Below are 13,499 nucleotides of genomic sequence, written 5' to 3'. Positions count from 1 at the left end.
CTTATTTTAGCCGGTTCGTCTGAATATGTGCATATTTCCCTTATAAGTGCATAAAAATCATGTGTTTTTTAGAACAGCTATATCTCAAGAATGGTTCCTTCTAGGAAAAAAATTATAAAGGTCAAACTTGTAGATAATATTTCTGTCTACAATATTTACTTTAGTCACTTTTTGATTAGATCAACCGTTATCAAAAAATAAATCCGAAAACCAAAAAACCATTAAAATTTAACCTTTGACCCCGAATAATTTTTTTGCACACATGGGATCGATGGGGACTTTTAGGACGTTGTTTCTAATGGCAAACTCTAGCTCTCCACCAAAATTCAGCTTTGTGGGAATTTTTGCTATTTCAATGTCTTTTTTGACCGGACTAGAATGTCATGCAAGCAGGTTGATGCCGCTTTATTTTATTTTTTTTTTTTTTGGGTACACTGAAAAGATTTTGCAGTTGTACAGCAAATATGTGGAGGGAAGAATTTGATAATGATTTTTTGGTTTGTATTAATATTTTTAATGACGCAGGATGCCTCGTCTGCAATGCAACAATAAAAAAAATTTATATCCATCTTACCTTAGGCGTCATTATAATACGTATACAAAATGTCATTTATTCACGGCGAATGAGCGAAAAAAATAATATGACAGCTTAATTTAAAAAAAAATAATAGGAGTCTTAATATTATAAAAGACAAAGGCAATTAAAACAAGTAAAAAAAGTATCAGTCGGCTTTGCCGACAGAGATATACCCTCAGCCTGTATATATTGAAACAATTTTTTCCCAAAAAAACGTATGTATGTATTTTGGGGTTTTTATAAATTTTGGGAATTTGAACCGACAAAAATGTTTATTAGGATTAGGGATCAAAAGTTTTGCGGAGGAGATACTAAAAGGAATGGATCTACATTGACCATTATGGAAGTGGATCTTCAGCCACTACATATGGTGCCATATGTGGTTTTTACACACTTCGGGATGTTTACTCAAGAAGTATGGACTTGCCCCTGAAAAAACGTTTACCATCGTAATTGAGGCAGAGAATGCAAGTTGCTTCAACAAAAATCAAAATGATTCGATAGCAGGACTTAAAGTGAAGTTATCCGAAATTTTGTGTGGGAGGTACCGGATGGATTGGACAAATATAGTCCATATTTGAACCTGATCTGTATCTAGTAGATATATGAGGATGTGTAAAGTATAGATCGATTCGGCCACTCCCTTTAAGAGTTACCGTATGAACAAAATTTCCGAACATTTTTGAAGTTTTGTGGGGGAGGTACATGAAGGAGTGGACCGATATGGCTTATCTTCAAACTTAGACTATGTTTGGACAAAATATTACTAAGGCCAAGTTTTGGACCGAATCGGCAGATCCGTTCTAGAGTTATTTTGCGCTCCAACCACCTCACACGGTGTCATAGGGGTTTTTACAACTCTCAGGCTATTTTCTCAGGAAGTATGGACTTTCTCCTAATGAAACTTGTACCGTCGTATGGAGGGCAGTGAATACAAGTTGCTAAAACAAAAATCATAGTGATTCGAGAGATGGCCCTAAACTGAACTTTTCCAAAATTTTGTGTGGGAGGTACTCGAAGGAGTGGACCGATTGAGGCCATATTGGAATCTCATCTTCCTCTTGTATAATGTTTACGATATACAAAGTATGGACCAAATCGATTACTCCCTTCAAGAGTTATCGTGCGGACAATTTTCGAACATTTTTGAACTTTTGTGGGGGAGGTACCTGAAGGAGTGGACCGATATGGCCCATCTTCGAACTTAAATGAAATCTGGACAAAATATTTCGATACCCAAAATTTGAACCGAATTTATTGATCCGTTCGAGAGTTATCGTGCGCACCAGCCAGCCAGACAGACGGACAGACAGACAGACGGACGGACATTACTAGATCTACTCAAAATTGCCTGAAACGGATATCGTACAAACATACTTGGGGTCTAAAACCATTATTTCGATGAGGCACATTTTTGGCCGTATCAAAGTGTAAATACCCTCTTTAGCCTAAAGGCTGAGGGTATAATAATGCCACAATCAAGGCCTCATATAAGATTGCTTTGGAATTGGCCAAGAAATGTAGACCTTTTGAAGAAGGTTTTATGTCAGTATTACCTTTTTTGGGTGCCACCGTGGTGCAATGGTATGCACACCCGCCTTGCACACATAAGGTCGTGGGTTCGATTCCCCGGCCAGGCAACATCAAAACACTTTTCAACGGTGGCAAAATACCCCTCAGTAATGTTGGCGACATTTCCTGAGTATTTCAGCCATGTAAAACTTCTCTACAAAAGTGGTGTCTTAGACACGCCGTTCGGACTCGGCGATAAACTGTAGGTCCCATATCATTGAGCTAATATGAATCGGGGTGCACTCATTGATATGAGAGAAGTCTCCCTTGTCCCTATGGGATGTTGTGGAACAATTATATATATATATATTACCTTTTTTGGAGATACTGGTAGAAAAATGGAAGACATTTTCAAAGAGGTGCCTTTATCTCGGTCCACAATAGTCCGCCGCACCGAGTCAATAGGGAAATTCATAGAAAAAATGTTTTTTTTATGCTTAGAAATCTTAAAAATAATTTTTATATAAAATTTGTTTTTTTCGCTAAAAAATTAAACATATGAAGAAAATTACTCTTTAAATTATGAAGTTATTTATATTATTTTTAATTTAAGTCATACAAAGCGAACACACCAACAATATATTTTTTCATTTCACACTCAATATGAAAATCATCACCCTGTTCTGTCAGTGTAATTTTACCCACACATAAACAATTTAAGCGCTCGCTCTTCTTGGTCGGCTATGCTTTAGACCATCAGTATTTAGGCTAACGAAGGGATATAAAATTTAATACTATCAGGCAATTTGAACTTGATTAGGCCCTGTCCGTCAGTCTGGCTGGCTGGTGAGAACGAAAACCTGAGCTGGTCCAAACTTCGCTCAAGTTCGAAGATGGGCAATATTCGTCAACTCCTTCGCTGAACCCAAACCCAACTTTGTAATATTTCCGATTGATTCCACCTTGGTGCAATGGTATGCGCACCCGCCTTACGCTCAGAAGGTCTGCGGTTCGATTCTCAGGCCAAACAAAACCCAACTTTCAACGGTTTCTAAAAACCCCTCAATAATGTTGGCGACATTTTCTGAGTATTTCAGCCATGTAAAACTTCTCTGCAATTGGTGTCATAAGACACGCCGTTCGGACTCGGCGATAAAAAGTAGGTTCCATATCATTGAGCTAATTTGAATCGGGGTGCACTCATTGATATGAGAGAAGTCTCCCTTGTCCCGCCTGGGATGTTTGTGGAAGTTCACACTTGTCAAATAATCGCCCAAAAACTACAACAAACGCAACACCTAACACCACATATTTTTATTTAGCTTCCCGAAAATCCATAGTTGCTGCAATGGTCTCCGCAACAAAGTCGCGAAATTTTAGCAACAAAGTCGCGAACTGTAGCTTGCAACGTTTCGATAGTTACAACGTATAAGAGGCGGAGGTGGACGACTTGCCATTTGTATACACCAGTCTATCCAGAACAGATCTATTTCGCTTGAGCTTGACTAGTGGCCATAGATGGAGTAGCTGTAAAATAAGGATCTGCCGAGTTAAGGACTGGGTACATAAGCTGATTCGCCTGCTTGCCTTGCTTGCTTCTGATAAAAGAATAAAAAAGAAGGGGGCAACCTAGTTCGAAATTGGCTCGACCATCTTTATTCTTTTATTTTTATTATGTCAGAAATGAAGCAGGAAAGAAAGGCAAGCAGGCGAGGCAATGTGTACTGACAGCCGATGAATAGTTGTGCGCTGCGTGAAATGCCTGATATTAGTTCGCTTTTGGAAGGCAATAGGCGTCCGGTGCTAGGGGACTTCAAGACTCATTATTTGTTTTGACATTTGACCATTACCATCCTATCATCGTTTCCGCAAGTATACCACCAGACTTCATAACCTCTGAACGCAGTACTTTTCGGAACTATGGGAAAGCTGTTTGGGGCAAAGGTTCAGAGAATTTACCGAATACCCGAAATCAGGCCAAAGTTCCCTGCAACTACGAAGTGACTAGCAAATGAGCGTGATGAGCTTCTTTGTATGAACACTGAAGACGCAAGAATTAGGGAACTTACTCTTGAATTCAATAGGCTAGTAGGCGAATATAATCGAAAAAGTGGTTAGACCATCTAAATCACTCTGAGCACTGCGAGAGAGATAGGCCGAGGAGGAGTGTGGACAAAAATCTAAAAATGTAGGGCAACAAATTTGATTCCAAATGAAAAAAAAATATTCTCTATTTCAATCGCAATCAAATTTGTTTGCCAATTTACAGCGGTAATATGTCACGTTAAGCCGAAGAAGTTGAAATTTGTATGTGTACATTAAAAGCGTAAAGTACATCCACAAAAATTCGCAGTTTATGAGTGATTAAAAATTTAAATTTACAATTTCCAGAAAGAAACTTATAATGCCTGTCCCTGTACTCGATAATTTGTAATAATTATTACAACTGTCAAAATCTTCAACATTAGTAATAATTATTACAAATTATCACGTAAAAAGACACAACTATTATTAAAAATTATCGAGTACGCAGACCATTATTACAAGTATTCTTTTGTTATAGTTTGGATTACCGAACAGATTTATAGCGTTCCGGTTAACTTAAAGTTTCAAGGAGGAGCTTCTTGGAATTAACATTCAATGTAAAATATATATTTTTAATGCCTCAAAATTGGTTTATTTTGCGCTTTCAAATCCATCAGATAGTAAAAGAACACATTTAATAATGGCCCTTAATGTTTTTACGAAAAAATTGTCATAAATCGTTTTCCAACTTCCTTAAAAATAAATTCTTTGTAAATGACTCTTTCTGGTATTTTTAATATCTATATATATAAATAAAAAATAATTTAAAAAAATTAAGTTTCAGTGTTTTATTTAGAAATGCACTTAAAACTAAAAAATAATTTGTCGCTTAGCCTCAATAAATATATTCTTTCTCATGATAGAATCTCTCAAATAAAACGCTTGCATTTAAATTATGAATGGTGGCAAAATTAAACGGCAAGTGTTTTATTTGAGAGATTCTATCATGAGAAAGAATATATTTATTGAGGCTAAGCGACAAATTATTTTTTAGTTTTAAGTGCATTTCTAAATAAAACACTGAAACTTAATTTTTTTAAATTATTTTTTATTTTTAACTTTTTAGTAAATACAATTTTTGACCACTAAGATCCCCAAATGCCAAATTACAGTCCATTTGAGCAGAAAATGTAGATTAAAATGCTTGAAATTGGGTGGTACAGTTATATGGATGCTATATTAAACCTTGACTTACGTCCACAATTTTTAGTGGGGAAGTTCCTGGGCTATTGAGAACTCCAAATACCAAGTTACAGCAAATTCGGGCTAAAAATGAAGACAAAATCCTCAAAATACCAGAAGTCGGGTGGTACCGTTATATGGGGGCTATAGGAAACAATGGACCCATATTTGTTTTGGTTTCATATTCATGTATTGTCATCTAAATCTGAAAAGTGTGCAAAGTTTTAGTTCGATTGGCCAACTGTAACCGTGCTAAAAATCAGTTACCAGATTTTAAAGGGGGTCAAGTAAAAACACTGTAAGAATGGACCAATATTATTTTTGATCTCATATTCATGTATTGTCATCCAAATCTAAAAACTGTGCAAATTTTACATTCGATTGGGAAACTGCAACTATGTGAAAAATGAGTTACCAGATTTGAAAAGCAAATTAGATAAAACACTATAAAACAGTGTAAAAATGGACCAATATTGGTTTTGATTTCATATTCGTGTATTGTCATCCAAATCTGAGAAGTGTGCAAAGTTTTAGTTCGATTGGTCAACTACAACCGTGTTGAAAATGAGTTACCAGATTTGAACTAAACATACACCAAGGCAAGTTAAATAAAACACTGTAAAAAGGATGATGTTAGTTACTACGCTTATAACTCAAGAACGGCTGAACAGATTTTGACAATTCGCACCAATTCAGAATGGAATTATTCACAATCAAATCGATTTTCATTTATTTTCAAGCGTCTTTTTAGGAAATTAACAGCGAAAAATGGTTAAAAGGGCTAAGTTTAGAGTTTGTAAATATTAGTGGTGGTTTCGGTCAGATACCGATTGAAAAGACTGAGATGATAATGTCAAAAGTGGTTTCCACAGTTTTGAGGAAAAAGGTACAAATCCACAAAATTGGTGGGTTAATTGAAACATCAAGAGCTCCGAGGTAATTTCATTGGAAGTGAAGTTGTGGCATATATGTATATTTTCAAACCGCAGGTAAAAACATCTTCGAAAGATAAACTTCCGATGTATGCGGTATAATATTTAAGCTGTACCAGATATATTTTGATACTGTTTAGATTCTGTCATGATACAAAAAAAGGCAATTACAAACGGCCAAATACATACATACAAACATACATATGTACATTGGTACTGTTGGTACACTGTATGTATGTCATTCGAAAAAAGGATGATATTCAAAATTGGAAAAAACACAAACACACAAAGAACGGCAACTAATAGAATAGCTCTGTCCATGTTACCAGAGCCATTGCATCTAATACCGAATTTGCAGTGCAAGTAGAATTCGGGAGATCACATTAAATAGGGAAGTCAGAAAAAATAATTAAAAAAGCGTTAAGTTCGGCCGGGCCGAACTTTTTATACCCTCCACCATAAAATATTCAGAACTAAAACGGAATAATTATATTCTTTCCTGTCCACAATTTTAGACGAAGATATTTTGTGACCTCTGATACCTAAATAAGGTAAAAAACATAAAAAAATGTATTCAATCGGTAAGGAACCTTATATGGGGCTATATCAAAGTGAAAATCTGGAGGTACAGTTATATAGGGGGCTATACCTAAACATGGACCTATGTTGACAGTTTTTGGTGGAGATATTTAGTGATTATTAGAAACCTCAACGGTCAAATTACAGGTAGTTCGATCAAAAATTTTAGCTAAAATACTCAAAATACCAAAAATCGGGAGGTACCGCTATATGAGGACTATACCAAAACATGGACCTTGACTGTTTTTAGTGGATATACCAATGGGAACCCCAAACCTGAAATTACAGATAGTTCGGTAAAGAAATGTAATTTAAATCCACAAAATACAGAAAATCGGGAGGTACCGTAATATAGGGGCTCTACCAAAACATGGACCTATGTTGACAGTTTTGGTGGAGATGTTTTGTGATTACTAGGAACCTCAACTGTCAAATTACAGGTAATTCGGTTAAAAATTTTAGCTAATATCCTCAAAATACCGATAATCGGGAGGTACCGTTATATGGAGGCTATACCAAAACATGGACCTGTGTTGACGGTTTTTGGTGGAGATGTTTTGTGACCACTGGGAACCCCAAACGTGAAATTACAGGTAGTTCGGTCAAAAATGTAGTTAAAATCCCCAAAATACCGAAAATCGGGGGGTAGCGTTATATGGGGGCTATACCAAAAAGTGTTCCGACATAACCCATCTTCGAACTTGCCCTGCCTATGGAAAAAAAGACGCTCGGGTGCAAAAATAAAGAGCTCTAGCTCAATTATTGCGAACGCTAGAGTGATTACAACATACGGACAGACGGTCATGGCTATATCGTCTTAGAATTTTATCCTGATCAAGAATATGTGTGCAAATGATTAGTTCGATGTGTTACAAACAGAAAAACAAACTAAATATACCCTCCATACTATGGTTGAGGGTATAAAAACAGACCAAGATGGTTACCTGATAACGATCGCATCAAAATGGGTAAATAGGTTAAAATGGGTTAATCGATTAAAACGCAAATTTAAATAAGCACTATATTCAGCATTAAATTCAAATTCATATTCAATTGCTTTAGTGAAATATAGTGTTCAGTGGTGGAAACAAGATTTGCAGAAAACCATCGATTATGAAACGAGTAGGGCGTTATGATATTATTCTGCTTCAACTGCGCTACCAGATATTTTTATTTACATCGCAAAACGTGTTATTGTCTTAAAAAATAGATCATTTGGAGTTACCTAATTTTTTTCGCGGCTATTGTCAGTTTATAGAAGAGAGAGTCGAGGAAAATAGAAACACTTTGCCTCTCAGTACCTTCTCTCTTCGTCAAACTGACAATTGTCGAAAGTACAATTGTCAAATGTGCATCTGCTTTAAAGATCGTCCTAAACAGTTCAAAACAAAGAAATATTTGCCATTGAACAAGGTGATAGCAATAATAGTATTATAGGTTTGAACCAAAGCCATAAAGTTCTTTATCTAACAAACTGCGAGACGAAGTTCGCCGGGTCCCCTAGTCAGTAATATAAATTATGTTGATATTTACTAATGTTCGGAGTATTTGGGACTTCATATTTTTTTTAATTATTGGGAAAGTCTCTAGTTTACGATAAAAACAAATCTAGTTGGCCCATCTACCCCCGGTAAGATACACCACGCCTTAAAATCGTCAAAATTGCGAAAATTGAGAGGTACGTTTATATGAGAGCTATACCTAAACTTGGACCTATATTCAACATTTTTTGCAAGGAGGTATTTTATGTACTGACTGTACTGGCAAAAATAGTTCAACATTCCGAAAATCGTAGACCTATATTGAATTTTTTTTGCAAGGAGTTATTTTGTTCACTCAGAACTCAAAATGCAAAATTACAACTAAATCGGTTGGAAAATGTGCCTAAAATCGTCAAAATACCGAAAATCGGGCGGTACTTTTATATGGGGGCTATATTTAAACGTGGACCTATATTGAAAATTGGAAGGAAAAAAACCTTAATGGGTCCTTCGCGTTTCTTATTCCTGGGATTGAACTGAGCAAAAAAGTCTACTAGACCATAGGTCTATCGTGAAAATCGAGTTTTTTGGACATTTGGCATATAACAGCCAAACCATTGAGATCTTCGATCGAACACAAGGACAACAATTGTAGCCAAGACAGTAGTTAAGAACTCTCTAATACATCGCGAAAGCACTGGAACGCTCCTTCAGGCGGTTTTGGCCTTGAGAAGGTGCAAACTTTTCGAAAAATGTCGATAAATGGCACTGTGCTACAAAAGTTGACCAGAAAAATATTTAAGAGTTTTGATGCAAAATTATATGGTGTTGGGATCCATGGACAACGACAATGCCTTTAGTTCGTTTGTATCACTTCGTTTTATTTTGTTATAACGGTAAAAGTAGTGAAAATCTGGGTTTCTTACATTTTCAAATTTAAACGGACATATGTTTTTTTTCTCACAACGGATTTCCATTGATCCCTCTTCGTTTTAAAGGGGTGAATAATATCTTTCGAACAAGTTATTATTTGTTTAAATCGGTTAACAAATGGCTAAGTTATAGTAGTTTAAGTCTGAAAACCCCCACAAAAAAACTATAACTGAATTTCTCACAATTTTCAAAATAAATATTGTTTTTTCGAAAAGTTTGCACCTTCTCAAGGCCAAAACCACCTGAAGGAGCGTTCCAGTGCTTTTGCGATGTATTAGAGAGTTCTTAACTACTGTCTTGGCTACAATTCTTGTCCTTGTGTTCGATCGAAAATCTCAATGGTTTGGCTGTTATATGCCAAAATGTCCAAAAAAACGTGGATAAAAAACTTAAATTCAAAATCGGGAGGCTCGATTTTCGCGGTAGACCTATGGTCTAGTAGACTTTTATGCTCAGTTCAATCCCAGGAATAAGAAACGCGAAGGGCCCATTAAGGTTTTCAAATAGCCCCTGCCTAACCTACTTCTAATATTTTTTTCAATCTCTTTACTTGGTTAAAAACCTACGTTGAAAATTTCGAGGCGGTAGCTCGATTAGAATTATTTTTTGCACTCCTTTGCATACAAGTGGGATCACTGTGGTGTGCAACGCCGTATAAGAACAGCCCTCCCAGCCGATGAGGTACCACCATAATTTACGGTTGGCGATGTTACAGACTTTATTCGAAACGCCATATCATACAAAGCGTTCTGCCAACATGAAATATCAATGATAAAGCTTAAGCAACTGGATGAACCTGGAATTGAGTATTTAACAACTGTTCTCAACCTATTGTTAGCCATTCATATTATACCAGAAGCCTCAAATGTTGGCAGAGTAGTTGAACCCACAACTAAAAACTATCTCAAAATCAAAGTCTTCTTCGCAAGACACAGCTAAGTAGTTGGATCAAGACCTCCTAGCCTCTTGTTAACTTCTTAAAAAGTAATAGGCCGGTCAGTGGAAAGCTATGCGGCGCCACAGTGGTATACAAATGTTAGCGCTACGCAGTGGAAGACCTGCCAGAATGTCACCCTGAGGACTGTCGCAGGGTGCCTCTTCATGACACCAGTGGACTATCTAAGAGTGTTGTGCCTCAGCACAACAAGATGTTGTCGATGCACTCCTTGTCCTTCCAATCTTGGAGACCATACTTGTTGTTCCTGTCCTTTTCTTATTAACGCATTCTGCATATGCAAAATTATGCACTTTCTTATACAACAAATATTTCAATGATAGGTACAAAAATGTTTGTGTTTAAATTTTTCTGTTTAAAATTCTCTTAAGACAAGTCAATAAAATAGAGAAATGTATAAACACAGCCGTGACCTTACCGCCAAACGGTTCGTATTTATACGCCTTTTTAGCGGATTCATCTTCGGCCATTCTTATGATATGGCCTAGCCAACACAATCGCTGCATCTCGATACGTTTAACTATATTGATGTCGCTGTATAGCAGATACTGCTCGTGGTTCATGCGACGTCGATATTCACCGTCAACGCAGATTGGTCCGTAGATCTTTCGAAGAATTTTTCTCTCAAACACCCCAAGCACTGTCATGTCTGCTTGCGCAACTACCCAGGCTTCGGAGCCATACATCAGCACGGGTAGTATCAGTGATTTGTAGAGCGTTATTTTTGTTTGACGAGATGTGGCTATGTTTTTAAACTGCTTACTTAAGCCATAGTAGCATCTGTTGGCCAATACAATTCTTCTTTTTATTTCACAACTGATGTCGTTTGTTGTGTTTACGGAGGTTCCGAGGTAGACGAATTCTTTTACTACCTCAAAATTATAGGAACCAACTTTCACAGTTGGTCCGAGCTCAATGGACGCATTGCGCGTCGACACCATCAATTTGGTCTTCTTACCGTTTACCGCCAGACCCACTTTAGAAGATTCTCCTTCGACCTTCATAAAGGTATCGGTTACTTCTTTTACTGATCGTCCCATGATGTCTATATCATCAGCATAAGCAAGTAACATGTGACTATTGGTGAAGATTGTGCCACTTCTTTTGAAGTTTGCCTCTCGCATAACCTTTTCCAGCAGGATGTTGAAGAGATCACACGAAAGGCTGTCTCCTTGTCTGAAACCTCTTTTGGTATAAAACTCTTCGGAGAGGTTCATTCCTATTTTAACGGAGGATCTCGTCATTTTACAAAGCCGGATGAGCTTTGCAGGGATACCAAATTGGAATACCTTTGAACGCAGCGGGCTGTCGAAGGCTGCTTTATAATCGACAAAAAGGTGGTAGATGTCGATCTACATCTCTTGGGTCTTCTCCAGGATTTGCCGCAGGGTAAATATCTGGTCAATGGTGGACTTGCAAGGTCTAAACCCGCATTGGTACGGCCCAATTATTTCGTTGACCATAGGCTTTAGTCGTTCACACAATATCCCTGACTTGATCTTGTAGGCAATCGGGAGTAGACTTATGCCCCTATAGTTAGAGCATACAGTCTTATCTCCTTTCTAGTGGACGGGTCACAGGATACTCAGGTTCCAATCGTCGGGTACTCGTTCTTCCTGCCCGATGGTGCTAACTAGCTGATGAATACACCTTATCAGCGTGTCGCCTCCGGTTTTGAACAGCTTGGCTGGTAAGCCATCGGCTCCTGCTGCCTTATTATTCTTCAGCCGATTTATTGCTGTCTTTACCTCATCTTGACTGGGCGGTATACATTCAATACCATCTTCTGGGATTGGGACTGTGGTATCTTCGTCGTCTTCGCTGCTATTGGATACCAACAGTTTTGAAAAATGTTCTTTTCATATCCTGAGCACACCAACCTGAGCCGTAACCTTCAAAATACCGAAAATCGGGAGGAATCGTTCTATGGGGGTTATATGAAGGCCTGAACCTAAACCGACAAATTTTAGGTGGAAAGTTTTTTATCCCCAAGGAAGACTTAATACCAAATTTCAGCCATTTCGGAGGCATATTGAGGCCGCAGCCGTCAAAATACCAGACATCCAGAGGAACCGTTCTATGGGGGCTATATGAAGACGTGGGCCTATACCGACAAATTTCAGGTGGAAAGTTTTATACCCAAAACAAAGACAAAATACAAAATTTCAGTCATTTCGGTGTGATATTGAGGCCACAACCTTCAAAGTACCGAAAATCGGGAGGTAGCTTTCTATGGGGGCTATATGAAGAGGTGGACATATACAGACAAATTTCATGTGCAAAGTTTTATACGCCAACGAAGACAAAATACCAAATTTCAGTCAATTCGGTGGGATATTGAGGCCACGACCTTCAAAATACCGAAACTAGGGAGGTACCGTATGGGTGCTATATGAAGACGTGGACCTATACCGAGAAATTGGGAAGTGGAAAGTTTTATACACACAAATCCTTGGACTAATATGCCCGATATGCAAAATATGATAAAACGAGTTTCTGTCTAATCAGATTTTCTCTACGGCCATCCTAACCATATATGCATTTGCATAGGATTCCGCTGTCTAATTAACGGTAATGAGTCCGGACATTCCAGGTTACAATGTACCAAATCGATAGTAAATAGTTTCTTCTGTTTTGTTTGATTTTAGATACAATCTACAATGTGTCTCATCGAAACAACGGTTCAAGAACCCAAGTATGTTAGGTTCGAAAATGGACCATGGTTATGCAGTAGTTTGATAATTCACGTTCTCTACGAGCCAAAAGTCTCCTAACCAAAAATGTCACTTCTAATGGATTATAGATTTCAATGTCACATAAAATCCAATCCCGCTGTTCTTACAGAATATAAAACACTGTTCATCTCATCACACAATCTCACATACCAACTCATTACACATTCCATCATTCACATATACACTTTGATAATCTTTCGTGCAATTAACAGCTCTAGATAGGGTTCTACATACATGAAAAAATCACCTACTACTGTTAATTACCGTTGATCTTGCGACCATACAAAAAGAGAGTGTGGCCCGCATACAAACATTTGTACTCATGCATGTACGTAGCACTCATATGCATAATTTTGCATATTAACAACATTTTACAATAGTTTTGATTTAATTTGTATTTTTATTTTACTACAAGCTCCCCACTTGTTTGAAGTTGTAATGCTATTGTTGTTGGAACTGCTCCATGCTTTCTTTCATGCCATCACAACGCTGCCACCATTCACTCACTCACTATCACTGGCCCCAAAC

The sequence above is a fragment of the Musca autumnalis genome, unplaced genomic scaffold (genome assembly GCF_047663935.1).
Source record: "Musca autumnalis isolate F117 unplaced genomic scaffold, ASM4766393v1 scaffold_3, whole genome shotgun sequence".
Lineage (NCBI taxonomy): Eukaryota > Metazoa > Arthropoda > Insecta > Diptera > Muscidae > Musca > Musca autumnalis.
The sequence above is the reverse complement of the archived record's forward strand: the minus strand, read 5'-3'. Positions refer to the sequence as shown.